This window comes from Schistocerca americana, chromosome 7 (genome assembly GCF_021461395.2).
Source record: "Schistocerca americana isolate TAMUIC-IGC-003095 chromosome 7, iqSchAmer2.1, whole genome shotgun sequence".
NCBI classification, from domain to species: domain Eukaryota; kingdom Metazoa; phylum Arthropoda; class Insecta; order Orthoptera; family Acrididae; genus Schistocerca; species Schistocerca americana.
In genome coordinates this window covers 468,932,845-468,960,159 of record NC_060125.1, presented here as the reverse complement: position 1 = coordinate 468,960,159, position 27,315 = coordinate 468,932,845, and the positions used below count along the sequence as shown (strand labels likewise).

At 40.3% G+C, this 27,315-nt stretch overlaps 1 protein-coding gene across 7 annotated transcripts in view; it reads right to left on the bottom strand.

Moving 5' to 3' along the window:
* The window catches only part of LOC124622629 (myosin heavy chain, clone 203-like), a 223,350-nt gene that overhangs the window by 106,649 nt on the left and 89,386 nt on the right, over window positions 1–27,315 (bottom strand). The window lies entirely within an intron of this gene.

Sequence of the window (27,315 nt, the reverse complement as noted above, 5' to 3'; positions counted from 1 at the left end):
TAATGTAGCCTATACACATTCCTGCTTGTTATTTTAAATGCATAGTCTGTTTTTCTTAAGGCTTTAGTTTTGTCCTCCCTAAACGGCAAGTCCTTATATACACAACACTGCTTAAGTATATATTTACATCACACAACAGCTGCCCTTTAAGTATGTAAACATAATGAATGGTTAGGTAATGAATGATTAGGTACAGATAGAGTATTTTCCATTTTGCCTCTATAAATATCATCAGAAAAAATTTATTGACCTACATAGTCATTTACAGAATAAAAACATTGTTCTACTAGAAATTTTTAAATTCTGTTTTAAATTTGTTATCGTCTACTAACTGCCTGATGTTGACTGGCAGTGCGTTGTACAGTTTTGCACCAATATGGCTCACATGCCTTTGTGTATTCGTTCTTTTTGTTCGCTGAGTATGGAGTGCTGCGCTATTACAGGTATTGGAGTTATGAAAGTCGGCATTTGTCTGAAAATCTGCAATGTGGGTCCTGACATACAATACACATTTGTATACGTATAATGATGGTATAGTAAGTATTCTAAGCTTTTTGAATATGGGTTTGCAGTGTGTCTGTGGATGACTGTGAGTTATTATTCGGATGGCCCTCTTCTGCAACAAAAAAATTTGTTTTAGGCGCCCTGTTGTGGAACCCCAAAATATTATTCTGTATGTGGCAAGAGATTGCAAATAGCCGAAATATGCCATTCTGGCACCCTCTGAGGTACAAACATTTGCAATAATTCTGAGGGCAAAACAGGCTGAATTAAGTTTCTGTGCAAGTTTTATTACGTGGTCATTAAAATGTAAGTTTTCATCCACATGAATCCCCAGCAATTTTGTGGATGTCACTCTGTCTAAGGCTTTGTCACCCCACACCAGATCGAGATTTACATTTTGACATCTTTTCCCAAACTGCATATAATTTGTTTTATTTACATTCAATGTCAACCTGTTTGCATTGAACCAAGAGTGGATGTAATTTAGTACTTTATCAGCAGTTGTTGGTAGCAATTGCTTTGGTGCACTTATTACCACACTATTATCATCTGCAAATATTATTGCTTTGGCTGCATCATCTGAGGTGTGAAAATCATTTATATAGACAAGAAACAATATGGGCCCTCGGATGCTGCCTTCTGGTACTCCTATTTCTAAATTTTTTGCCTCTGATACTGAATTTATTTTGGGGTTGTAGTAAGTTGATGTCAGTCCTACAACCTGTGTTCTGTTTTTTAGGTATGATTCAAACCATTTTTTTCCTATCCCATGTATACCCAACGCTTCCAATTTTTCTAAAAGAATTTCGTGGTTCACAGTGTCAAAAGCAAGGGACAAGTAAAAGATAAAAACACCAAAGTCAAGTACTTGATTACCTTTTTTTTCACTGTTAGTACTTCAAGAATCAGAGATACAAGCACATTTGGTTTAGCACTTTCGTGGACTTAGACAGCATCCTGAGCTTACATAAAAAGATGCTAATACTCTTAAATCACTAACTACATTAAATACATCTCCTAAACACACACACACACACACACACACACACACACACACACACACACACAAACACACACAGATTTACGTGACAGAAAGTGTTGACTAATTACTGTCATACTAAGTTGTAACAAGTCATTGGTTACAAGATTTCTGCATATGAAATTTTCACATTATATGTAACAATGTGCCACTACTGGAAATATCCTGACATTTTATGTGCCTCAAGTCTCTTAGAGTTACATACAAATATTTACACATGCCATAAATACAGGTATAACTCACGTACTTCCCTGCAACAGCATTCAGAAATCATTTAAGCATTATCTTTCACAAAATAGTTATTAGATACTTGATCAAAAGTATCCAATCACCTTATGTAATGTCAAACTGACCTCTGGTTGTAATGAGAGGCAGACTCACCACTATAAAAGCAGGCGAGGAGTGTTGTGTCATCAGTAAACACACAGTAACAACAGAATGGGTCAGTCAAAAGAGCACAGGATTTTGAACATGGATTCTCAAGCATTGCTGTGAGAGGCTGTAAAAACTGAATGAAATCAGTGGAAGGAATTACTCACGAGTTATAAAGTGCCACCAGCTGGCCAGCTAGCTAGCACAGTGATTGTGTGGAGAGAGTTAAAGAGAATGCAGGACAATGATCAAGCAGTACCTCATAAGCCACACATTTCTTTAGTCATTGCTAAGCAATGTTCAGAGTGGCATAAAGAGTGATGCCATGGGATGACCAGAAATAAGTGATTTGGATTTATAAATCATGTTACATCCCGTTGCAATCCGATGAAAGGTTTGGGTTTGGAGAACACTACATGGCATCATGCATAGTATCAACAGTGATGTACAGAGGAGATGGCATTACAGTATGATTCTTTTCTATTATGTGGTTAGGGTACGGTCCCCTTATAGCACTTAAGAAAATGCTGAATGCAGATAGAGATGAACACATTTTACAGCACTAATGGTTGTTTGTACCAGCATGACAAAGCACCCTGTCATAAAGCAGCAACAGCGAAGCAATAGTTTGTGGACAATAACGTTCCTGAAATGGACTGGCCTGTCAAAGTCCTGATCTGAACCCAATGGAATACCTTTGGAGTGAATTAGGACATCAACTTCACTCCAGAACCCAGAATCCAGCGTCACTACCTTCTCTGATTTCAGATCTTGAGGAAAAATAGGCTGCCACTCCAAAAACATTCAAATGCCTGATAGAAACTGTCCCAGTAGAGTCCAACCCATCACAAAGGTGAAAAGTGGACACACCCCATATTAATGTTGACTTTAGGTGTCCTGATACTTTTGTTCAGGTAGTGTATTTAATATGTATCATTTATACAAAATAGATGCATTCAGAAATGACAAGTGTGTAATCTCCCAAGAAGTCATTGGGAGGAGAAGTGAAGGCTGTTTGTGTTGCTTTCATGATGACTGTTGCAACACATCATCCTAGAAAATTCTTAGGAAACATTATGCATTAGAGTGTACTTCAGTTCAGCCAGATGATGGAAGAATCAGATTAGAAAATGAGGCACTAAAAGTTTAAATGAGTTTTGCCAATTGGACAGCAAAATATCTGACAGTGGCAGAAGGAAAGGGGAAACAAATTTCAAACTAGTAATAGTAAGACAATCTTTCAAGAAAAGAGAAACACATCACTAATGGATAACATATTAAATGTTATTAAGTGTTTTCTGGAAGTATTTGTATGGAAGTGAAATATGGATAATAGCCAGCATCACTAAGAGGAAAATATAAGCATTTAAATGGTGAAGATTAGATTGGTAGATCAATTGCTAATGAGGAGGTATTGAATTGGCACAATTTGATTAAAAGACGGATGAGTATACATGACATATAATGAGGCACCGCTAATTTGGTTATGGATGGAAAATTGGGAAGGAGGCACCAGATTATAGAGAGCAGGCTCAAATGGGTGTAGACAACACTAGTTATGCAGAGCTGAAGATACTTGTACAGAACAAACTAACATGTAGAACTGCATCAAATCAGTCTTCATACTGAAAATAACAACATGTGACACAAAATCACACTTAAACAGTCACAAAATTGTTGAGTTATGTAAACTGGCAATTTCTGCATCAAGAAGAGCCACTTTAGAAATATAGGAACTAGTTTTGGGGAAATAAAAAAATATATACTCAAGTTTGAATTTTTTACCTACATCAAGCAACAGAAAACATGAAAGACAACAATACCGATAGTGGTAGGCCAACTACAGGAATTTTAATGGATCTTAGTAATATTTGGCAGAAACTACTGGAGAGGCATAGTATGTGGATCTTTGATGTTGATTTTATGATGAGTAGTGCTGATGAACAACTAGTGTTCCTGATTATCTAGTTTGGTTTGTTCCCTATAATAATATTTGCAATAAGGAAAAAGTCCCCCATTCGGATCTCCGGGTGGGGACTACTCAAGAGGACGTTGTTATCAGGAGAAAGAAAACTGGCGTTCTACAGATCGGAGCATGGAATGTCAGTTCCCTTAATCGGGCAGGTAGGTTAGAAAATTTAAAAAGGGAAATAGATAGGTTAAAGTTAGATATAGTACTAATTAGTGAAGTTCGGTGGCAGGAGGAACAAGACTTCTGGTCAGGTGAATACAGGGTTATAAATACAAAATCAAATAGTGGTATTGCAGGAGTAGGTTTAATAATGAATAAAAAAATAGGAGTACGGGTAAGATACTACAAACAGCATAGTGAACGCATTATTGTGGCCAAGATAGACACGAAGCCCACGCCTACTACAGTAGTACAAGTTTATATGCCAAGTAGCTCTGCAGATGATGAAGAAATTGATGAAATGCATGATGAGATAAAAGAAATTATTCAGGTAGTGAAGGGAGACAAAAATTTAATAGTCATAGGTGACTGGAATTCAAGAGTAGGAAAAGGGAGAGAAGAAAACATAGTAGGTGAATATGGATTGAGGCTAAGAAATGAAAAAGGAAGCCGCCTGGTAGAATTTTGCGCAGAGCATAACTTAATCATAGCTAACACTTGGTTCAAGAATCATGAATGAAGGTTGTATACATGGAAGAACCCTGGAGATACTAAAAGGATCAGATAGATTATATAATGGTAAGACAGAGATTTTGGAAACAGGTTTTAAATTGTAAGACATTTCCAGGGGCAGATGTGGACTCTGACCACAATCTATTGGATATGAACTGTAGATTAAAACTGAAGAAACTGCAAAAAGGTGGGAATTTAAGGAGATGTGACATGGATAAACTGACTAAACCAGAGATTGTACAGAGTTTCAGGGAGAGCATAAGGGAACAATAGATCAGGAATGGGGGAAAGAAATACAGTAGAAGAAGAATGGGCAGCTCTGAGGGATGAAGTAGTGAAGGCAGCAGAGTATCAAGTAGGTAAAAAGACAAGGGCTAGTAGAAATACTTGGGTAACAGAAGAAATATTGAATTTAATTGATGAAAGGAGAAAATATTAAAATGCAGTAAATGAAGTGGGCAAAAAGGAAACAAACGTCTCAAAAATTATACCAACAGGAAGTGCAAAATGGCTAAGCAGGGATGGCTAGAGGACAAATGTAAGGATGTCCAGGCTTATCTCATTAGGGGTAAGATAGATACTGCCTACAGGAAAATTAAAGAGACCTTTGGAGAAAGGAGAACCACTTGCATGAATATCAAGAGCTCAGATGGAAACCCAGTTCTAAGCAAAGTAGGGAAAGCAGAGAAAGGCGGAAGGAGTGTATAGAGGGTCTATACAAGGGCGATGTATTTGAGGACAATATTATGGAAATGGCAGAGGATGTAGATGAAGATGAAATGGGAGATATGATATTGCGTGAAGAGTCTGACAGAGCACAGAAAGACCTGAGTCAAAACAAGGCCCCCGGGAGTAGACGACATTCCATTAAAACTACTGATGGCCTTGGGAGAACCAGTTCTGACAAAACTCTACCATCTGGTGAGCAAGATGTATGACACAGGCGAAATACCCTCAGACTTCAAGAAGAATATAATAATTCCAATCCCAAAGAAAGCAGGTGTTGACAGATGTGAAAATTACCGAACTATCAGTTTAGTAAGTCATGGCTGCAAAATACTAACGAGAGTTCTTTACAGACGAATGGAAAAACTAGTAGAAGCCGACCTCGGGGAAGATCAGTTTGGATTCCATAGAAATGTCGGAACACGTGAGGCAATACTGACCCTACGGCTTATCTTAGAAGCTAGATTAAGGAAAGGCAAACCTACGCTTCTAGCATTTGTAGACTTAGAGAAAGCTTTTGACAATGTTGACTGGAATACTCTCTTTCAAATTCTGAAGGTGGCAGGGGTAAAATATAAGGAGCGAAAGGCTATTTACAATTTGTATAGAAACCAAATGGCAGTTATAAGAGTTGAGGGACATGCAAGGGAAGCAGTGGTTGGGAAGGGAGTGAGACAGGGTTGTAGCCTCTCCCCGATGTTATTCAATCTGTATATTGAGCAAGCAACAAAGGAAACAAAAGAAAAGTTCCGAGTAGGTATTAAAATCCTTGGAGGAGAAAAAAAAATTTGAGGTTTGCCAATGACATTGTAATTCTGTCAGAGACAGCAAAGGACTTGGAAGAGCAGTTGAACGGAATGGACAGTGTCTTGAAAGGAGGGTATAAGATGAACATCAACAAAAGCAAAACAAGGATGAAATGAGACACTTAAAGTAGTAAAGGAGTTTTGCTATTTGGGGAGCAAAATAACTGATGATGGTCGAAGTAGAGAGGATATAAAATGTAGACTGGCAATGGCAAGGAAAGCGTTTCTGAAGAAGAGAAATTTGTTAACATCGAGTATAGATTTAAATGTCAGGAAGTCGTTTCTGAAAGTATTTGCATGGAGTGTAGCCATGTATGGAAGTGAAACGTGGACGATAAAGAGCTTAGACAAGAAGAGAATAGAAGCTTTCGAAATGTGGTGCTACAGAAGAATGCTGAAGATTAGATGGGTAGATCACATAACTAATGAGGGGGTATTGAATAGAATTGGGGAGAAGAGGAGCTTGTGGCACAACTTGACTAGAAGAAGGGATCGGTTGGTAGGACATGTTCTGAGACATCGAGGGATCACCAATTTAGGATTGGAGGGCAGCGTGGAGGGTAAAAATCGTAGAGGGAGACCAAGAGATGAATACACTAAGCAGATTCAGAAGGATGTAGGTTGCAGTAGGTACTGGGAGATGAAGAAGTTTGCACAGGATAGAGTAGCATGGAGAGCTGCATCAAACCAGTCTCAGGACTGAAGACCACAACAACAACAACAACAAGGAAAAAAGACAAAAGATATATTACCCATATCATTGACATTTTATCTGCATACTTTCAGCATGCTGGATGTTACGTGATAGCAATTTTTATTGAATTATAATGCAAAAAGACAGCCAGTCTTCCAAATAAAATAGATATTTCTTCAGTGGGTGACTGGTTTTGGGTTAATACTCATTTTCAAACCAACTTATTAAAAAAAAGTAAAAATTAAAAATACGGTATATCAAAACACATGCCTACATTAAGTATGGTACAAAGCATAAATGGATTGAATATCGCAAATGGTATAAACTAAAGCTTGCAAATTTAAATGTACATACAGAATCAAATTAAATGATTTTGATACATATATGTCTGGTCCCAAGTGAACATCACTGATGTTCATTAATGAATAATATAGGTCAACATACCGTAGACTCTATTAGGAAACCTAGAAGAGGTGGTGCCCTCATCGAACCATGATTCTTTTATTTCAGGCAAGGTTGTCTCTACTGTAATCCACAATCTTAAAAACAGACCATGTACAAAAACTGATTACGCAACATAACTGGCACATACACATGTTTTGTAAATGTGCTAATCAACAGAAAATGGCAACATGCAATATCCTATTGCACAGCATGCTCTACAATGTGATAATCATGACCTCAGTGCAAGTTTCACCACACGTGCCATCTGGATTCTTCCTGCAGACACCAGTTTCCCAGAAGTTCGCAGGTGGGAACTTGTGCTACAACACGTCCTTGGTTCTTGCCACCCACGTGGCCTTAATTTATATTAATTTCTTCTGTCTCAGCATATCTTCACAGTAGTTACTCTTTTCTTCACTCTGTTTTATTTTTCTACACCTTTCATTGTTTTACCTATCTATTTTTCACTGCCCCCTCCCACTTCTGTTATGTACAATGCACTTAGATTTTCACTCTTATTAACTCAAGCATGATGTTTAAGCAGTGATCATTACCCTGTCTTCCACCTTTAAGGTCTCAGATTTTCAAATCTCATCGATTTCAGTGCCCAACAATCAGTCCTTCCTTCTCATACCATGGGGTAAGTCCACCATGTCCCACAGTTCTGTGTGACTTTTCTGAAATCTACCCCTTTTCCTAGACATCTCCAGTCCTTTTCCTTCACCCCTCTTCCTTCCCCTTCACCCCTTCTGTCCAAAGAATGACCCACTGGCTCCACAAGCTTGCCTAATTACAACCCTCTTTTTTTGTGTGTATTCTGCCACCACTTGGTGAGTAGATGTTTTATCTATCCAATTAAATTATTTTGAAATAAGTGCAATATAATACTAAGGCCTAAAATATAAATTCAAAGATAATAGGACCTGCATGTCATAAGGCATGCAATATGTCAATACATTTTCATAGACAGTGGAATACACAACACTGCTACAAAATAGCATACACTGTGTTGATACCTTGTAGTACAGGTGTGGCAGACAGAGGTCAAAAAAGCAATAAATAGCAAATAAATGTTTAAAAAATAGTATGCAAATAAAATATATTCACAAAACTATACACTTTTACATTTAACTGAAATAAAATAGACCAATATGGATTGCGCATTACGTCATATATAAAAGTAAGACCACACCCAGCAGCGTAGAAACGAAAGAAATGAACCATAATTATATTAACAATAGCATCTGGGCAGTCAGTGAAATAAGAAGGAAAGGGCCAGGGGAAGGATGGGCTGAAAGGGGAGGTATGGGAAAGGGGGAGGGGGAAAAGGAAGGTGGTAAGTAAAGGGAGGTGGATAAGATAGATGGGACAAAATGGTTCAAAAGATAAGGGAAGAACCCAGGGTGGAGGAGACCGAGGGTGAAGGAGGGGGCATAGGAGAGGCACAGAGATTCTAGGCTGAAGACTATAGCAAAGTAAGGTGTAACACTTATTTACAAATATACAAAAGAATAACAAGCATAAAATACAAAATCTGCATTACAATAGATACATTCAATAATCATACCTACATTTATTGGCACAATCTGTGTACCATAAAATAAAAGGCTGTAACAGGATAATAAAAGCCAAGAAATATCTTTTAATGCAATATAGGGGACCTATATCAGATTCATTGGCAAGTGCTTTTCCAAAAAGACTTAAGGCTACATTTCATACAAACCACCAATTTAAATTCAAATTACGATGTAGGTTGGGTGCTCATGGAAGAGGCTCTGATGCAGATAAATCTGGTTCCTCAAGGGTGTATAGGTTACAGAGAGGATCTTGTGAGTCCTACATAGGCAAGACAGGTAGACATTTTACTACTCATTACAAAGAAAATGTTAATCTGAATAATAAGACAGCTTGTTTACATCATGTACATTTTAATTATTTATTGTACCCTAATTAGCTATGGTCTTCATCCACAACTTCACTTGCACTCCCTCCTGAGATCTTTTCTTATTTGCGGTTTATTATTTACTTCAGTCACCAGTTAGATATCTGTAGGTACTGCTTCCTGAATCTAGTTTTGATATGATTACACCTTCTCTAAAAAGATTAGATGTACTTCATTCTTAGTCACACAACATGTGTGGGTATTTACAATGTGATTGAAAGCTATGTTCTTTAGTGCCCTGAGGGCAGTTTATGCTTAGTAGAGTTGAATCACAGCCACTATGTTTCATCATTTTATTTTGTGGTACACAGGTATTTCCAAATAAATTTTTGAATGTATCTATTGTAATGTAGATTTTATATTTTGTGCTTATTATTGTTTTGTGTATTTGTAAATAAGTGTTCACCTTACTTTGCTATAATTTTCAAACTAGACTCCCCCTGCCTCCATTTATGCTTTGCATTCATGCTTAAAATAAACATGTGTTTTAATACAGTGTAATTTTTACTTTTCATACACATGTTGGTTCAAAAATGAATAAATATCTATTTTATTCACAGTTGTGGCTGTATTTTTCCATCATATTATTTCATTTCCAACTATCCTCAACCTTCTTTAGTGTCTCCAGGTCTCTTACATATATGCAACCTTCTTTCATGATTCTTAAACCAAGTGTTACCAGTGATTAAATTACACTCTGCACAAAATTCTACCAGGCAGCTCCCTCTTTCATTCTTTTGCTCCAGTCCATATTCACCTACTGTTATCCCTTCTCTTCCTTTTTCTCTTACTGAATTCCATTCTCCCACCACAATTAAATTTTCATCTCCCTTAACTATATGAATAATTTCTTTTCTCTTATGTCACCATATATTTCTTCAACCTCCTCATCACCTGTGAAGCTACTTAAGTTTGTATAGAGGGTCTATACACAGGAGATAAATTTATAGGCAGTATTATTGAACTGGAAGAGGGCATAGATGAAGATGAGGTGGGAGATATGATACTGCAAGAAGAATTTGAGAGAGCAGTGAAAGACCTAAGTTGAAACATGGTCCCATGAATACACAACATTCTGTTGAAACTATTGATAGCCTTGGGAGAGCCACCAGGACAAAACTCTTTTATCTGTTGTACAAGATATATGACATAGGCAAAATACCTTCATACTTCAAGAAGAATTTAATAATTCCAATTCTAAAGAAAACAGGTGCTGATAGATGTGAGTTTTATTGAACTATCAGTTTAAATAGTCATGGTTGCAAACTACTACAATGAATTCTTTGCATAAGAGAGGAAAAACTGGTAGAAGCCAACCTCAGTGAAGATCAGTTTGGATTTCACAAAAATATAGGAACAAGCAAGTCAATACTGACCCTAAAACATATTTTAGAAGATGGGTTTACATTTGCAGACTTAGTGAAAGCTTTTGATGATGTTGACTGGAATACTCCTCCCCCCATGAACCATGGACCTTGCCGTTGGTTAGGAGGCTTGCGTGCCTCAGCGATACAGATAGCTGTACTGTAGGTGCAACCACAACAGAGGGGTATCTGTTGAGAGGCCAGACAAACGCACGGATCCTGAAGAGGGGCAGCAGCCTTTTCAGTAGTTGCAGGGGCAACAGTCTGGATGATTGACTGATCTGGCCTCGTAACACTAACCAAAATGGCCTTGCTGTGCTGGTTCTGTGAACGGTTGAAAGCAAGGGGAAACAACAGCCGTAATTTTTCCCGAGGGAATGCAACTTTACAGTATGGTTAATGATGATGGCGTCCTCTTGGGTAAAATATTCCGGAGGTAAATTAGTCCCCCATTCGGATCTCCGGGTGGGGCCTACTCAAGAGGACGTCGTTATCAGGAGAAAGAAAACTGGCGTTCTACGGATCGGAGCATGGAATGTCAGATCCCTTAATCGGGCAGGTAGGTTAGAAAATTTAAAAAGGGAAATGGATAGGTTAAAGTTACATATAGTAGGAGTTATTGAAGTTCGGTGGCAGGAAGAACAAGACTTTTGGGCAGGTGAATACAGGGTTATAAATACAAAGTCAAATAGGGGTAATGAATAGGAATGCGGGTAAGCTACTACAAACAGCATAGTGAACGCATTATTGTGGCCAAGATAGACATGAAGCCCAAGCCTACTACAGTAGTACAAGTTTATATGCCAACTAGCTCTGCAGATGACGAAGAAATTGAAGAAATGTATGATGAAATAAAAGAAATTATTCAGATAGTGAAGGGAGACGAAAATTTAATAGTCATGGGTGACTGGAATTCGGTAGTAGGAAAAGGGAGAGAAGAAAACGTAGTAGGTTAATATGGATTGGGGGTAAGAAATGAAAGAGGAAGCTGCCTGGTAGAATTTTGCACAGAGCACAACTTAATCATAGCTAACACTTGGTTCAAGAATCATAAAAGAAGGTTGTATACATGGAAGAAGCCTGAAGATACTGATAGATTTCAGACAGATTATATAATGGTAAGACAGAGATTTAGAAACCAGGTTTTAAATTGTAAGACATTTCCAGGGGCAGATGTGGACTCTGACAACAATCTATTGGTTATGAACTGTAGATTAAAACTGAAGAAACTGCAAAAAGGTGGGAATTTGAGGAGATGGGACCTGGATAAACTGAAAGAACCAGAGGCTGTACAGAGTTTCAGGGAGAGCATTAGGGAATGATCGACAAGAATGGGGGAAAGAAATACAGTAGAAGAAGAATGGGTAGCAGTGAAAGATGAAATAGTGAAGGTAGCAGAGGATCTAGTAGGTAAAAAGATGAGGGCTAGTAGAAATACTTGGGTAACAGAAGAAATATTGAATTTAATTGATGAAGGGAGAAAATATAAAAATGCAGTAAATAAAGCGGGCAAAAAGGAATACATACGTCTCAAAAATTATATTGACAAGAAGTGCAAAATGGCCAAGCAGGGATGTCTAGAGGACAAATGTAAGGATGTAGAGGCTTATCTCACTAGGGGTAAGATAGATACTGCCTACAGGAAAATTAAAGAGACCTTTGGAGAAAAGAGAACCACTTGTATGAATATCAAGAGCTCAGATGGAAACCCAGTTCTAAGCAAAGAAGGGAAAGCAGAAAGGTGGAAGGAGTATATAGAGGGTCTATACAAGGGCGATGTATTTGAGGACAATATTATGGAAATGGAAGAGGATGTAGATGAAGATGAAATGGGAGATATGGTACTGCGTGAAGAGTTTGACAGAGCACAGAAAGACCTGAGTCAAAACAAGGCCCCGGGAGTAGACAACATTCCATTAGAACTACTGATGGCCTTGGGAGAGCCAGTCCTGACAAAACTCTACCATCTGGTGAGCAAGATGTATGACACAAGCGAAATACCCTCAGACTTCAAGAAGAATATAATAATTCCAATCCCAAAGAAAGCAGGTGTTGACAGATGTGAAAATTACCGAACTATCAGTTTAATAAGTCACGGCTGCAAAATACTAACGAGAATTCTTTATAGACGAATGGAAAAACTAGTAGAAGCCGGCCTCGGGGAAGATCAGTTTGGGTTCCATATAAATGTTGGAACACATGAGGCAATACTGACCCTACGGCTTATCTTAGTGTTGTGACTCGCCGATCATTCAAAGCACCACCGCGCAATTATGCGCGTCCTCTATGTGCGGCGCTGTCTGCCAGCCATGCAGCAGCTGCGCCACCTAAGCAGCCAACTGAGCAGCGGCCGCTAGACTGGGACTCAGTGCTCATTCGACTGCTAACGTGTACACATGTCTTGCTTGTCAACTTACTCTGTGACTTATATGTGTTGTGTCGTTCTGAAATATATGTGTTAAACTTGACGTTACAACAATTGGCGATGAGGTAGTGGATTTTTCCTTTTCACTGTTGACCCACAGGGTTCCATAGCTACTGTCAAGCAACTATTGCAAAATCTCCTTGAGCAGCAAATGCTTCTAACAGCGGCAATTCACAATTTCATCGCAGCATCAAATGCGGAGCGTTTCTCGTCATTTTTTTTCAAAAGCAAACGCATGTGGTAGCCTCTCGTGTTGCCTTTTATCATTGTCAAAAACAGCCACATCAATCCTATCGCGCTTGGGCTGCTGAACTTCACGGCCTCAGTCGAAAGTGTCAATTTGTTATTGACGTTCACAAAGAATCCTATGCCGATTCCATGGTACGGGATGCTATTATCTGGTCGGCGCCCGACAAAGAAGTTCGGCAACGTGCCCTTCAGTTGGCGAATCTGACTCTAGATGAAGTTCTCTCCATTGCGCAGTCTTTTGAAATTTCTCGCGCCGCTGGGGCGCAAATAGAGGCGTGGGGTGATGTCGGGGAAATACAACCTCTGTGCACTGTTGACGACACGTGCGGCGCGTCCCCACCGGCCGACGTGGCCACAGTGCGCTCCCACACGCAGCCTCGGCTTAGCCGTAAACAACCCGCTAAGAAACTGCAGCAAAACCCTTCCGTTTGCAAATCCGACCGCATACATGATGTTCATGAACATGACGCTGATTCTGATTCTGTGTTGTCTGTCAATTGCACTTCTTCCCTTTCAGGGAAGTTATTCCTCACTGTCCAAATCCTTGGTCGAGATGTTTGCATGCAAGTGGATACTGGTTCTGCTGCCACTATAATTAATTCTCAGATGTATCTTCAGTTGGGTTCTCCACTCCTGTCACCTGTCACTCGGCAATTACGGACATACAATAAACAGAAGATTTCTCTCTTGGGACAGTTTAATGCTGAGGTATCTTACAAATCCGTTGTTCGCACTGTTCCCATATTTGTGGTCGACCAGAGCAATGTAGAAAATCTTTTTGGTTTCGATGCCTTTGGTGTTTTTGGGTTCTCCATAGATGACTCTGTCAATATTGTCTCTGATGCTATTCCTTATGCTCAACTGGATTTCTTGTTGACGACATTTTCGTCCCTTTTTTCTCCTGGGTTAGGCCGTGCAAACGACTTTGAAGCTCATATCACGCTCAAACCCACTGCTCTGCCTAAGTTTTTTTGGGCTCGGCCCATTCCTGTGGCCCTTCGTGATTGGGTAAAACGGGAGTTGGATTGTCTCACTACTTCAGGGGTCTTGCTTCCTGTCACTTCCAGTGAGTGGTCCTCTCCTGTCGTTGTCATTGCTAAGCCAAATGGTGATATTCATCTCTGTGGCAATTTCAAAGCCACTGTAAATGCTCAATGCCTCATCGACACTTACCCTACGATCCGTCCTGAAGAACTGTTCACTAAACTTGCTGGAGGCCAGTATTTCTCTAAAATTGACCTGTCAGAAGCTTATCATCAACTTCCTCTTGACGCTACTTCCCGGCAGTTTCTGGTCCTTAACATGCCTTTCGGCTTCTATCAATACCAACGCATGCCATTCGGGGTTGCTAGCACCCCTGCTCTCTTTCAGAGATTCTTGGAACAATTATTGCTCCCTGTCCCTGGGTGTATCAATTACATGGACGACATTGTTGTCACTGGTTCCACCACTGAAGAACATCTTCAAAATCTCCGCACACTTTTTCATGTCTTACAGACTGCCGGTCTTAAGTTTAATCTTCAGAAATCACAATTTTTTCAGGCATCTATCACATACTTGGGGTTTCAACTCTCTCGGGATGGTATTTGTCCGCTTCAGCAAACTGTCGCTGCGATTGATGCCCTTCCTCGCCCTACATCTGTTAAGGAACTGCAGGCCTTCTTGGGGAAAATAGCATACTATCACAAGTTTTTACCGTCTGCGGCTTCGGTGGCTCAGCCGTTGCATCGCCTGTTGCATAAAAATGTGCCTTTTCACTGGTCCGCGTCATGCAAAGCGGCTTTCCAGAAATTGAAGACTATGCTGAAACAGACCCCGTGCCTGGCTACTTATCGACCTGGCCAACATCTTGTTCTTGCCACAGACGCCTCTCAATACGGGGTCGGTGCAGTCCTTGCGCACCGTTTTTCTGAAGGTTCGGAACAACCCATTGCTTATGCCTCCAAAACGCTCACGAATGCCCAACAAAAGTATTCTCAAATTGAGAAAGAAGCTTTGGCCATTATTTATGCTCTTCATAAGTTTGGTGCTTTTATCTATGGCTCAAATTTTCATCTTGTTACGGATCACAAACCACTTGTTTCCTTGTTTCATCCATCAACGTCACTTCCCGACAAGGCTGAACACCGCCTCCAGCGTTGGGCTCTTTACTTGTCTCGTTTCAATTATGAGATTCATTTCCGGCCAACGGCTCAACATGCAAATGCTGATGCTCTGTCTCACCTTGCCATGGGTCCTGATCAGGCATTCGATAGGGTTGAACTTTTGTGTTTCCACTTGGATGTTGCCGAGCAGCGGGTTGTGTGTTCCCCATCACTGGGGACAGGCTGGTGGCTGCTACGGGTTCTGACCCTACCCTCTCCCGGGTTTTACGCTGTATTCAGAAGGGTTGGCCAGATCGCCCGTCCGCTAAGACTTCTGATCCGTTGTGGAACTACTACGCTTTGCGCTACCGCCTCACGGCTAGGGATGGTGTTATCCTCCTCTCCACTGACAATGCTTCGCCGCGTGTTGTGGTACCTGCGTCTTTGCGTGCTTCGGTCTTGCGCCTCCTTCACCAAGGGCACTGGGGTGTGTCTCGCACAAAATCTCTGGCGCACCGTCATGTGTACTGGCCTGGCATCGACTCTGAAATAGCACACATGATCACTGCCTGCGGGCCTTGTGCGTCACAGGCCGCTGCCCCGAAGTCATCTTTGTCACCGTGGCCTTCACCTGAGAAGCCCTGGGAGCGCATTCATGCTGACTTTGCGGGACCCTTTTTAAGTACTTATTGGCTCCTCGTAATTGACACCTACTCTAACTTTCCTTTCATTGTCCGTTGCACGTCGCCTACCACCGCGGCAACCACCAGTGCTCTCGCCCGCATTTTTTCTTTCGAAGGCCTCCCCTCTACTCTTGTTACTGATAATGGTCTGCAATTTGCCTCTTCCGAATTTGCGGATTTTTGTGCTCGTCACAGCGTTATGCATGTCACGGCCCTGCCGTTCCATCCACAATCCAACGGTGAGGCTGAACGACTGGTCCGCACATTTAAGGCTCAGATGCGGAAACTTCTGACTTCTTCTGCTGCTGATGATGCGCTTCTCCAGTTTCTGGCGTCTTACCGTTTCACCCCCATGGGCGACCACAGCCTGGCTGAGCTCTTACAAGGCTGAGAGCCTCGCATGCTACTTCATCTTCTGCGGCCTTCCACCTCATGGCCACGGGTGCCTTCACTTGGCCGGTTCACCGCCGACGACCTCGTCTGGGTACGGGATATGGCAGGCGGCCAAAATGGAGCCCGGGCCGCATCTTAAGACACCGTGGCAGACGCCTGTATGAAATCCAGACGGACACGGGTGTTGCAGTGCGTCACTCGGACCAGCTTCGGCCTCGTGTGCCAGCAACGCCTGTTCCGAATGCCGCTACACCACTTTTGGCTCTACCTGACGCTCGGGATCTTGGCATCTCTCAATACTCACAACGCAGCCCTCTCACCGTCATCGCGATGCCAGTACAAGAACGGACGCCACCAGGAGATGTGCCCATGCAGGAACCGGGTGACCGTCCTCTGTCACAGCAAATCTACTCGCCTCCTCCTCCAACCGACGACGACACGTCGCCCGTGTCTCCTGTCATATCAACTGGACTTGCCGCAACGGGCAGATTGGTGCATGGGGCCCCAGCAGATTCGACCCCTACGTCTCCTGTCATCTCGACCCGTTATCAATGGGGACACTTCCGTCCGTACGGGAAGCCTCCTCCTCGAGACTTTACGGCGAGTCAAACAACGCCTATGGACGTTAGCCATCTCCAGGACACCTCCATCAAGACCAGTGCAACAATTTCAAAGGGGGGAAAAGTGTTGTAACTCGCCGATCATTCTGCCAGCCATGCAGCAGCTGCGCCACCTAAGCGGCCAGCCGAGCAGCGGCCACTAGACTGGGACTCAGTGCTCATTCGAATGCTAATGTGTACACATGTCATGCTTGTCAACTTACTCTGTGACTTATATGTTTTGTGTCATTCTGAAATATATGTGTTAAACTTGACATTATAACACTTAGAAGCTAGATTAAGGAAAGGCAAACCTACGTTTCTAGCATTTGTAGACTTAGAGAAAGCTTTTGACAATGATGACTGGAATACTCTCTTTCAAATTCTGAAGATGGTAGGGGTAAAATAGGGAGCGAAAGGCTATTTACAATTTGTATAGAAACCAAATGGCAGTTATAAGAGTTGAGGGACATGAAAGGGAAGCAGTGGTTGGGAAGGGAGTGAAACAGGGTTGTAGCCTCTCCCCGATGTTATTCAATCTGTATATTGAGCAAGCAGTGAAGGAAACCAAAGAAAAATTTGGAGTAGGAATTAAAATCCATGGAGAAGAAATAAAAACTTTCAGGTTCGCCGATGACATTGTAATTCTGTCAGAGACAGCAAAGGACTTGGAAGAGCAGTTGAATGGAATGGATAGTGTCTTGAAGGGAGGATGTAAGATGAACATCAACAAAAGCAAAACGAGGATAATGGAATGTAGTCGAATTAAGTCGGGTGATGTTGAGGGTATTACATTATGAAATGAGACACTTAAAGTAGTAAAGGAGTTTTGCTATTTGGGGAGCAAAGCAACTGATGATGGTTGAAGTAGAGAGGATACAAAATGTGGACTGGCAATGGCAAGGAAAGCGTTTCTGAAGAAGAGAAATTTGTTAACATCGAGTATAGATTTAAGTGTAAGGAAGTCGTTTCTGAAAGTATTTGTATGGAGTGTAGCCATGTATGGAAGTCAAACATGGACGATAAACAGTTTAGACAAGAAGAGAATAGAAGCTTTCAAAATGTGGTGCTACAGAAGAATGCTGAAGATTAGATGGGTAGATCACATAACTAATGAGGAGGTGTTGAATAGGATTGGGGAGAAGAGAAGTTTGTGGTACAACTTGACTAGAAGAAGGGATCGGTTGGTAGGACATGTTCTGAGGCATCAAGGGATCACCAATTTAGTATTGGTGGGCAGCGTGGAAGGTAAAAATCGCAGAGGGAGACCAAGAGATGAATACACCAAGCAGATTCAGAAGGATGTAGGTTGCAGTAGGTACTGGGAGATGAAGAAGCTTGCACAGGATAGACTAGCATGGAGAGCTGCATCAAACCAGTCTCTGGACTGAAGACCACAACAACAACAACGACTGGAATACTGCCTTCGAAATTCTGGAGGGATCAGGAGTAGCACACAGGGAGCTAAGGGTACTTACAACTTGTATAGAAACCAGGCAGCAGTTATAAGAATCAAAGGGCATGAAACAGAAACAGTGATTGAGTATGGAGTGACATTTGGTTGTAGTCTGTCCCTGACGTTATTCAATCTGTGCATTGATCAAGCAGTAAAGGAAACAAAAGAAAGACCTGGAGTAGGAATTAAAGTTCAGGGTGAAGAAATAAAAACATTGAGCTTTGCCAATGATGTAATTCTGTTAGAGACAGCAAAAAGACTTGAAACAGCAGTTGAACGAAATGGACAGTGTCCTGAAAGGAGGACATAAGATGAACATTAACAAAAGCAAGACAAGAACAATGGAATGTAATCAAATTAAAACAGGTGATGCTGAGGGAAGTTTGCTATTTGGGAAGAAAAATAGCTGATGATGGCCAAAGTAGAGGTGATATAAAATTAGATTGGCAATGGCAAGAAAAGATAAATAGTTTAGAAAGAAGAGAATAGAAGCTTTGGAAATGTGATGCTACAGAATAATGTTGAAGATTAGATGGGTAGATCACATAACTAATAAGGAGATACTGATTAGGACTGGGGAGAAAAGAAATTTGTGGCAGAAGCTGACTAGAAGAACGGATCAGTTGGTAGGATGCATTCTGAGACATCAAGCAATTATCAGTTTAGTATTGGAGGGAATTATGGAGGGTAAAAATCATAGAGGGGGACAAAGAGATGAATACAGTAAGCAGCTTCCGAAGGATGTAGTAGGTTGCAGGAGTTATTCAGAAATGAAGAGGCTTGCACAGGACAGAGTAGCATGGAGAGCTGTATGAAACTAGTCTTCACACTGAAGACCACAACAACAACAATGTATCTTTAATTAATTAGGTACTAAAGTAATTACAATTAATTTGTGTCACCAATATACTCAAACAGTACAATAAAATAATGTATAACTAATGAAACAATATTGCCTCGTAAACATAATACCAAAAATTTACCCGAAAAGTTGATAATTTTAATTCCTTCATAAACATGTTCCTACGCAATCATGAATGCTATTTTTGTCTTAGGTATATTAGCCTAAATAAGAACAAATGTGAGAGATTCACTGTCATCAAAGTACCGGGTAATCAAAAAGTCAGTATAAATTTGAAAACTGAATAAATCACGGAATAATGTAGATAGAGAGGTACAAATTGACATACATGCTTCGAATGACTTGGGGTTTTATTAGAACCAAAACAATACAAAAATTCCCAAAATGTCCGACAGATGGCGCTTCATCTGATCAGAATAGCAATAATTAGCATAACAAAGTAAGACAAAGCAAAGATGATGTTCTTTACAGGAAATGCTCAATATGTCCACCATCATTCCTCAACAATAGCTCAAGGAATAATGTTGTGAACAGCACTGTAAAGCATGTCCGGAGTTATGGTGAGTCACTGGCGTCGGATGTTGTCTTTCAGCATTCCTAGAGATGTCGGTCGATAACGATACACTTGTGACTTCAGGTAACCCCAAAGCCAATAATCACATGGACTGAGGTCTGGGGACCTGGGAGGCCAAGCATGACGAAAGTGGTGGCTGAGCACACGATCATCACCAAACGACGCGCGCAAGAGATCTTTCATGCGTCTAGCAATACTCTGTTTTTTTTTTTTTTTTTTTTTTTTTCTTTTTTTCTTTTTTTTTTTTTTCCTAATAAAACCCCATGTCATTCCAAGTATATGTGTCAATTTTACATCTCTATCTACATTATTCCGTGGTTTATTAAGTTTTCAAATTTATACTGACTTTTCGATCACCCAGTATAATTTATCAAGAAGATGACATTCATATAATTTACAGAACCACCCACAATCAATAACTATTTGCATTATGAGCACAGAAAAATCCTCTCTTTGTCACCAGAAAAGCAAAAAGCACATAATACAAACATAATTTAGAAATCTCCAAGAAAGAAGTAAAAATGATCTGGAGCATTGCCAAAAAGGAAAAACATAAAACAATAACCAAAATAGCTCCCTTACTCATGTAAGTGGCCCTATTGTAAAACCTTCCATATGCAACCCTCCTCAATAATACACTCTTGCTCCACCACTGTAACGAATAAAGAATAAACTGCAACAGAGGTGTGTCTGGTGAATGGCTGAAAGCAATGGTAAACTACAGCTGGTTTTTTTTGAGGAAATTTAGCTCTACTGTAAGGCTTTAATGATGATGGCATTCTAACAAGTAAAAATTTCAGAGGTAAAATCACCCCCCATTCAGATCTCCAGAGGGGAACTATTTACAAGGGTAAAACAAAACTGTCATTCTACAGGTCAGACTGTGGGCTGTGGAATCCTTTAATTGGGTAGCAAGGTTAGAAAATTTAAAAATAGAAATAGGTGAGACAGAAGTTGAATATACTGCCTTCTTCACATGTAATAATTGTGGACATTTATGAAGGTTCTTCCGGTAATTTCAAGTAATTCATCGGACACTTGAAGCACTTGCTGCACCATCTTACAGGAAAAGCAAAGGATATGATAGTTCTCTTTGATTTTAACATAAATTTTCTAACTCAGTTTTTCTCACAAATCAGTTCTTGAACACCTGGCACATTCCTTTCTCTAGTAACAGTAGTTAATTTCCCCACTCGAGTCAGTGCCAGTTTCAGCAGACTCCTTTACAATATCTTTGTAGACCGTGACAAAATTGACAACATTTCTGTCCAGTAAGTCATAAATAGCCTTTCTGACCATGATGGACCAATGATGATGGTCGCTACCCACTGTACTTCTCAGGGAATAACTGAACCCTGCTGAAGAACAAGCAGGCTAAAAATTATGTTACAATACAGAAATTTAAACACTGCCTTCAGAAAGTTGAAGGTATTACTAAATGTAATTTATTTTGTGATGAAATCATATTACTGTTTGAAAAGAATGTTCCCACAAAGAACCTACAGAATGCACATCACACAAATAGTGAAAAAGTCACGGTTCACTATGAGGATCAAAAAACCCTTCAAAAAGAAATGAGACCTATACACTGAATTCAGAATTTGAAATAACCCTGCTAAACAGAATTTCTATAAAGGTATTATAAAATTATAAACTAAGTTATTGAAAAAGCAAAAAAATATTTACCTGCTGGACAAAATCAATAACTCAGGTAATAAAACTGAAAGTTGTGGAATGACTTAAAAAGAGGTGCATGGGCTGCTTCTCCTCTCCCCCCCCCCCCCTCCCCCCAGCTTCCAATCTTGTCCTTCATCAGAACAATAATGAAGTTAGTGATCAGCAAGAGATTGCCAAGATCATAAATGAACACTGCTATCAGGTTCAAGTGAGGTGATGTGTACCTTCAAACGACACGCGCCAAACACTTTTGGTGATATAATGTTAATTCCTAGAAGCACCAGACAACTTAAGAACACTGCTGTCTCATTAAAAAGTTAATTTTCATTTGGCTTTGACAATATTCTCATGACTTAATCACAATCAAGTCTAAATCTGAAAGCAGGGTCATCAGTGAAGTACAAAATTTAGCACTGAAAGTATGTTTGTTACAGACACTAACATACAGCCAGGACAGAACTGAACTCCTCATCAGACAATACTGATAATTATGGAAACATAGAATGTTCCATAATATCCAAACATTACAAAAATAATACCTTCCAGAAATGATAAATCCCAAATAACAAATGTTTGCTGTGGATGGAGTTTGAACTGACAACCCACAGCATGCCAGCTAATGATGCTAACCACTACTCCACACATCATGGAGCACAGTTTGCAACATTGCTCCCTCTCCTGAAAGAGCAGTAACCTACTGTTTAAGAACTTCTCATTGGATCCCACTACAGCATCCTTGTCCCTGATCTTGTTATGGGTCTTCTGCATAGCAGCACTCGAGTATCACTGTATTGTGTTCATGTTGGTGAATCCTCTTCACTATGATGTGTATGAAACATAACCACTCTATTCGAAGGTTTGCAATCATTGAATGAGTCTTCAGTTTACTTGATCAAGAAGCCTCCATCATCGATCTGTGCCAAAGGACTGTAATAGGTCTTCATATCAAGGACAGGAATGATATCGCTGTGCTTTTGTCTTGTTCATGAAGGGTCATAATCCTCAACTTCATATCTGATGTCTGACAAGCAACAAAGGATACAATACCATATAAAGTAATGTTTTTACTAAAACTTTTCTGATAGTCCTACCTTCCATGCAGGTGTCAAATTCCACACCAAGTCTTCCAGCCTTATCTAAATGGCCAATGTGTGGCATTATAACACTTTTGTCTTTCTCCTAGTCATATTCAAGCTGTCTGTCTTGCTTCTTTGGTCCTGGTGGTGAAGTGTTTTACATAATCATGGCTAAAATGAGAACAGTATATCCACTGTCATTTTGGCCTCACGACTGTGGGGTAGAAAGAACAATGTGAAGCCTGTATTGCCATGCTTCACTGTGTTGTATGCAAATGTTACAACAGACAGTATTGCGCACAGGCCTCTCTGTTTAGCATCAATGTGCATTGAGAGCATATCGTATTAAATCATTCTGTGAGGCCATTTATCTGTGGATAGTAGGTAGTTGCCATTCTATGGGTCATGTCACAATGTGAAATTATCTCTGATACTAGTCTCAGCCAGAAAACTTCCCCATGATCACGGACCATCATAAGGTGTTCTCCATGCTTGAAAATTATGTCTTCTACAAGGAACCCTCCAATTTCCAGAGCTTTAGCAGATGGCACAGCATTTGTGATGGATATGCAGCAGGTGAAGGAGTCAGGGCATTGATTTCCACTTATCAAATCTGGATACCTTCCTAATAGGTTGATTCCAATCTCATGGAATGGTATTGGTTGACCCACAGGAAATTGTGGCACATGCTTCCAATGCTGTCATTCCTTACATTGGTACAGTGTCTAATAGATCAGTAGAGACCCGACCAGTGACGTCTACATCTGATCCTGTCTGGAGTCTTCATGAATCCCAGGTTGTTGGAGAGTCATGTAAATGCTTCAAGACAGCTGGCCATGGATGAGCTGGAGATTGGAGAGTCATGGAAATACGTCAAGACAGCTGGCCATGGATGAGCTGGGATGACAACACCCTTTTCCATCCCATCAGACCAGATCATATTTCCTCTTACACAATGTTCCATTTATTAATAGGAATTCTTATTTGGCCAGTTTCTCCTTCTTCAAAGCCTCTGTGGTTTTAAGCACTGCTGGATTTCCTCTCTGTTCAGTAGTGATGTCCTTTAATGCAGCAATTACTGAGTTTTTGCCCATGCTGCTGCGTCAGTTTCTTCTTCTTCTTCAAGGCTCCTGTGGTTTTAAGCAATGCTGGATCTCCCCCCCCCCCCCCCCCCCCCTCCCCGTGTTTGCATCCATTTTTGCATAACACTATGATGTCATACTTTGAAGCCTCAGTGTCCACCTCACCAGCTGGCTCAACTGATCCTTTGACATGTCTAAAATCAAGCACATATGGGATATGATGGTACGAGAAGTGACTTGTGCGAATCTCCGACCAAGAACTCTTACAGCACTACATGAACAAGTCAAGCAGGCATGGCATAACATATCCCAAGATAGTATTTGTCATCTGTACAAGTTACTGGATGCCAAAGTCAGTGCCCACCCTGCCGCCCATACAGGCTACACCACATACTAATAAGGGTGTTGCAGCATGGTCAATACCTGGAACCTCAGAACCACTTGTGCTATTGATCTGCAAATGCAATCATTCCATGTACTTCACATGAACTGTTGTAACAATAAATCTTGAGTGAATTGGAAACCTCTAGAAAAGTGTACTAACTTTTTTCTGGCAGTTTATTTCCAACATCCAGCAAAACTAAGTTTGAGCCAATCAAACTGAAATGTCATTCTGCAAGACACCTATTCTGGCCCGCATCACAATGGCAACTGGCAATTCCAATGCAGCCACCCACATCAGTATGATGATGGATGATGCACTACCACAATCAACTCCTCTATTCATCAATGTCACCATGAAGTAGGAATTTGCCAACTCATATTTAAGAATTCATCTATGGTACAGAAGGAGTTGTCAAGGAGGTATGATCTCAATTTGTTTTTGAAACTATTACTGCTGTCTGTCAGACATTTTATTTCATCTGGTAATTTATCAAAAAGTTTTATAGCAGCATATTTTACCCCTTTCTGTACCAAAGATAGGTTAAGTAAAGGATAGTGTAGGTCTTTCTTTTTTCTGGTATTGTAATCATGAATGTCGCTGTTGATTTTAAACTGGTCCATGTTGTTGGAAAAAAAATTCATTACTGAGTAAATGTACTGTGAAGCAGTTGTAAGAATTCCTAACCTTTAAACAGATGCCTACAAGAGGTGTGACTACGAACTCCACACATTATTCTAACTACTTTCTTTCGAGCAGTGAAAACCTTTTGCCTAAGTGTTGAGTTGCCCCAGAATATTATTCTGTATGACATCAGAGAGTGGAAGTATGCAAAGTATGTTAGCTTACTAATTTCTACATCCTCAAAACTGGCAATTATTCTGATTGCAAAAGTTGCTGAACCTAGTCGCTTTAGGAGATCCAAAATATGAATTTTCCAATGAAGATTCTCATCTACATGTACACCCAAAAACTTAGTATGCTCTACCCTGGCTTCTGATTTCTTTTGATGTGTTATGTTTATTGAAGGAATTATACTTTTTGTAGCAGAAAATTTGATGTACTGTGTTTTTTCAAAGTTCAGAGCAAGCCCATTCACAGAAAACCAATTAATAATTTTTCCAAATACCTTATTTGTATCACTTCTTATCGGACTTTCTTTTACTGGATTAGTAATTATGCTTATATCATCAGCAAACAGTGTCAGTTCAGCATCTTATTTCACATAAGCCAAGCGACTAGCGCGAGGTTTGGTGTTCTCGTAAAGATAAGTTATTTTAGATTATAAAACACATAGATTAGTACTGATTACGTGGTAAATAAGTGTATTAGTGTGCCGTTTAAGTGTACCATTAAAGGTTTCATTTCTCATTACGTAATATAGCAGAAAACGCGAAAAGACCGTACAGTCGTATTTTCTGTTTACGTTCTGCTGCAGCAAATCTATAGAATTTCGTTTAGTTGTTCCTTGCTCTCTCCAGCAATTTAACTTAGCGTACCTCTTCATTATTTAACTAGCATTTCCGGAAAGTAGCGTAAAGTTTAACTTGTTGTTTCAGAAACTTTGCACTTTTGTTTTTGTTTACACACAGTTGCGTATAGGCCAAATTTGTGTAACCATATTTTCGTGTTTATCTGTAATTTAACTGACTTATTCTTAATAAATTATTACGTTTATCATGAGTGAAAAGTGCTTGACTTGCCGTAGAATTGTTAGGTCGGGGCTTTGGTGTGATGGGTGCTGTAGTTTTTTCCATGTGGGTGACTGTAGTGGCGTGGGAATAGGGGAAGTAAATGAGACTCATCAGTGGTTTTGTAGGATTTGTAGTAGAGATAGGAAGATACTGGAACAGGAGGGGAAAATTGCTGCCCTTCAGGCTGAGTTAGACAAGGCCAGGGGAGATCTTGACAGGTTAAGGAGGGAGAAGGGTAAAGAGAGGTGGGAAGTGGCAACAGGCAACAGGAGGAACAGGCCTAGAACTTTGTCTGACAGCTTTATGGTGAATGTGGAAAATAGATTTGACCTGTTGCTTCAGTTAGAAGCTGGTGAGCCTCAAGCAGTTACAGGTGTAGACAGGGCACAACAAACTTTCAGCAGCAAATTGAAAAGTAAGAATGTAGGGAAATCAGTAAAGAGAAAGAAAGTGTTGTTGTTAGGTAGTTCCCATGGAAGAGGTGTTGGCCAACTCTTGCAGGATGAACTAGGATCAGAATACCAGGTCACCAATTTTTTTAAACCTAGTGCTGGTCTGGAGCAGGTGACAGAGGATTTAGGATCACTTTGCAAAGATTTCACTAAGGAAGACACCGTGGTTATAGTGGGTGGGGCAGGTAACAGTATTGACAGAGATCCTGGGTACAGCATAGAGTGTGACCTGGCGAAGATTGCATCAGCATCGAGGCATACCAGTGTTGAGTTTGTATCTGTTCTTGGGCGCCATGACCGACCTCATTTGAACTCTTCTGTCAAGAGAGTTAATTTGGAGCTGGAACGGCTGCTCATGTCGGGTGCGGGGTCACACATTGGTGTGGTTCATGTTGATTCTGTCAGTAGGTGGGATTATACTAGGCATGGCCTTCACCTCAACAGGAAGGGGAAGGGTAAATTGGCTGGGGAAATAGCAGGAAAGTTAAAGGGGGGAGGCACTGTCATGAGTGGTAAAATACCAGTGGTTATAGGATTCAGAAAAGACCCTTTTTTAGGGTAGGGAGGACAGAAAGAAAACAAATTTTAAGAGAGGTTAGAACTGAGACAAACCTTCAGTTTGAGAAAGAAATCAAAAAACATAATTCCAGCTTATTACATCAACATAAACAGCCATTGGTTAAGAATTTTCAACTGTCAGCAGATATTTTAACTCCATCCAATTTTAAGTCAGTCAATGTGAAATGTCAGCTATCTTTATTGCATCAAAATATTCGAGTACTGAGAAATAAAATTAATGAATTAACTATCTGCATAGATGAATTAGAGTCTTCAAACCCAGCTGACATAATCTGCCTCTCTGAACATCATGTGACCACTGGTATAGAACTTTTAAGTGTTACAGGGTTTAGGTTAGCATCTCACTATTGTAGATCAGAAATGGAGAAAGGAGGAGTTGCCACATTCATCAGGAACTGTCATAAATTTAAGAACATAGACATTCATAAATTTTGCCTAGAACAGCATATGGAAGCATGTGCAACAGAATTAGAATTTCACAAAAAATCTTTCATAATATTAAGTGTATATCGA